Raw genomic sequence first — 3,594 nt, forward strand, 5'->3', positions numbered from 1 at the left:
TTCCGTGTGCAGAAACCTGCTATTTGCTGTGACACAATCGTGAGATCTATCGCTGATTCTGAACCGTGAGGTACGTCGTACCTAGTGCTTCTTCCATCATTTAAACACACCAACTGGTTATCATCCATAAATTCCTGTACAACGTGTCCATTTCTGTCTGTTTTAGTGCTGCCCCACAGTGAGTTGTGTGCATTAAAATCTCCACATATTATAATCTTGCCTTTATCCACGTCACATATATTTTCCAGCATTTCTTTTGTTAACGTTTGGCAAGGATTGTATAGGTTAATTACTTTTATTTTTGTTTTGTGAACCCAGATCTCAACTATTACCACTTCATCTTTTTCATTACTGTTGATGATTCTGTAGTTAACACCGCATTGTATAAAAGTGATTACTCCTCCGCCTATTGCAGATGTTCTATCCTTACGCACTACTATGTATCCCTGCATATTAAAATCAAGTGTTGATTTAAGCCATGTCTACTGAATGCAGATAATATTGGGTTTGACTGACTGCTTCTGTATGTACTGTTTTAATTCTTGTCCATTCGCTATTATACTTCTAGCATTCCATTGTAAAATTTTTAACATCATTAATTTATATTTCCTCCATTTATTGACTGCGATTCAGTTATCCCTGTTATTAATGTTGCGTTGATGTTCTCTACTGTTATTTCTTCTATTTCTAAATACTTTTCCGCTGCTTTTGCAATTATTTTGGTCCTCTCTGTACGGCTGCTTGTTTGGGCAGAGCAATTAATTATTTCTACCATAAATGCTATGAACTTTCTTTTATCCACTACGAGGGTATCTTTGGTTATGCTACAACACTTTTGAATATTTTTAGTTGGGGGAGGTATCACTATTGGCGCTCTATTGTTGTGTTCATTCGTCTTAACCCTTCTAATTGCCTTAGCGTATGTGACCTTTTCTTTAACTTTCACATTCTGAACTTGAACTGCTTTTTTATGTGCATCACACCCTTTGTAGGCAGCACTATGCTCTTCTCCACAGTTACAACATTTAATTTTAGTTCCTTCCTCACACTTCCCATACTCGTGTTCTCCTCCGCATTTAGCACAACGAAGTTTACCCCTACAAGCAGCTGCAATATGCCCAAATCGCTGACATTTAAAACATCTTGTTGGAGTGGAGATATACGGTTTAACTGTATAACTCACATACCCAATTCTAATTCTTTCAGGTATAGTCTTTTCCTCTAGGGTCATCAATATCGACATGCTTGGTCCTCTAATTCCATCTCTTGTTATTGGAAACCGTTTCACTCTTATTACTCTTATTTCTCTAACATTTTCCTTAATCTGTTCTTCAGTCATTTCTGTTGATACTCCTGATATTACACACATGACTCTCCCTCTATCTTCCCATATTTGTGATTTAATTTCCTTTCCAAGTAATGACTTGCATTTCATTAATCCATGTTGCTGATCTCTATCTCTACATATTATCAGTAAGTTCCCATCTCTCAAAGTTTTAATAACCTTTACTTTTCCTACTAGTTTGTAGATGGCGTTGCTAATCTTCAACGGATTTACTGCGCCTGGGGTTTGAAATCTCAGAATAACTTTCCTCTCTGGTGTTTGGTTTTCCTCTGCTCCTCTTTCTCCGTCAGACTCTCTTTGTTTTCTTTTCTTACTTTTCCGACCCACTTTCTTCCATTCTTCATGGTTTGTATTTCCCTCATTTTCCGCGTCAGCTTCGTCTACCTCTATCTCACTTCCTTCCTCCACCTCACTTCCTGTGTGTCCCGGATCACACCTCAGTCCTCCTGATTTGGCCATTCTCTCCTACCTCCCCATCTACAGACATTGACTCCTTCTGTACTTGGTTTAATGGTGACCTGCAGCCCATCTGACCATTATGCCACCTACTGTGCAGGAGTGAGGAACAAATCACCATTCATTTCTCAATCAACCGTTTTATCCTAGTCCTGGTATGGTATAGTATCATACGTTTTAAAATAGACATGTCATGGAGATCGGCAGGGGGCATAGGTTGTAGTATTATGCCCACCAGGTGTGCCATTATAGCATGGCATAATGGATAGATATACTTTTCTTCACATATCCCAGCTTGTTTGGAAGCCCCTAATGTCAGTGGCGTTTTCTTTAATCAGACGGCAACTCATCAGCATTAATAGCACATTCCCATAGTGCATCCTTGTCTCATCTCTTCCCCTGGTAAGTAACACACATGCACCAGGGTGTCCACATGATGTAAAAGAAGGCTTGATTCATTAATTATGGTCACCTTCTTCCATTGCTTTCTTAGTCCTATTTGTATGCTTACATGCCCATTGTAGGCACTTACATGGGTAATCTGACTGTGTTATGACACCTTTCTATCACAACCAGCAATCTGAATCAGGCTAAATTTTAATTATCAGTACCATTATACCAGAATTAAGACATTTTAGAAAAGATGAGGGAAACAAATATTAAAATCTATGTCTGTAAAGGGTTACAATGCCATTGTAGGACTTTACCAAGCAATACCAAGAGTCAATTAAATAAGAAAAACTGGTATATCTACTCAGTAGTAGCTGACCTACCCAATTTTCCATCAAGAATACATAAATGAATGGCGCCCAGGTGGCACAGCGGGATATTCTGCTTGCACACTAGCACCGAGTTTCTGAACACCTCGGTGCGAAACTCGGTGTTGCCTCCGGTCGGCTGGGCGCCATCTAGCGGGCATAATTGGCAGTACCTGCAGCAGATACTAATTGGCCACCGTATCTGCAGGGTGGGGGCCAGACTATGTGTGTGTGGGTGGGTCTTCATACGCTGTGTAAGGACCCTGATTGGCAAAAGAGACGCCTGTGCAGAATGCAGGGGCGAGAAGAGGAGGGCTGTGCACGTGTCGGAAGAGGTGTGTACAGCGACATGCTCTCCTCGAATGCAATCTGGTTTCTCTGGTAGCAGCGGAAGACAAAAATTGAGTGCGCTAAATTGGAGGGAAAATGGGGAGAAAATGCATTAAAAAAAAAAAAGATTCATACAGTAGGTTACAAATCAACCAGATTAAGACCTTAGGAGCTGGTGACCTTGCTAGTCTAAGATCATTTAAGTGTTCAAGATTTCAGCATTAGAAAAAGACTAATTGTTATCCATTGGGGAATTGCAAAGTAAAAACCACTGCTAGGTCGAAATCCTAAGCTGAATGACACTGTAATGCTGTGGCAGTTCATGCTTAAAATCCTTCCAGTGATTCTGAATTAGAGCAATTCTGCAAATAGAGTGGGCCAAATGTATCCACAGCTACGTGAAACACTGATCTCCAGTTAACAGAAGCAGTTGGTTGCTTAAAAAAATTACCCAGTTCAAGTGATACAAATCCCAGGTTGACAATCTTTTATGTGAAAAAGTTCAAGGATAACTCCTTTTTCAAGGCATTGTAAAGTCCTTGAAAAAGGAAATTCAAACTCCAAAGTCCACAAATGCACTTGAGTTGTTCAATGAACACAGTGGAAATATATTTATATATAAATAGTTTTATTGTTAAAAACAAGATAAATCAATACAAAAGTAAATTAAACTACAATAACTAGCATTTGCAGCTTGAATAGTGT

This window comes from Trichomycterus rosablanca, chromosome 3, assembly GCF_030014385.1.
Source record: "Trichomycterus rosablanca isolate fTriRos1 chromosome 3, fTriRos1.hap1, whole genome shotgun sequence".
Taxonomy (NCBI): Eukaryota; Metazoa; Chordata; class Actinopteri; order Siluriformes; family Trichomycteridae; genus Trichomycterus; species Trichomycterus rosablanca.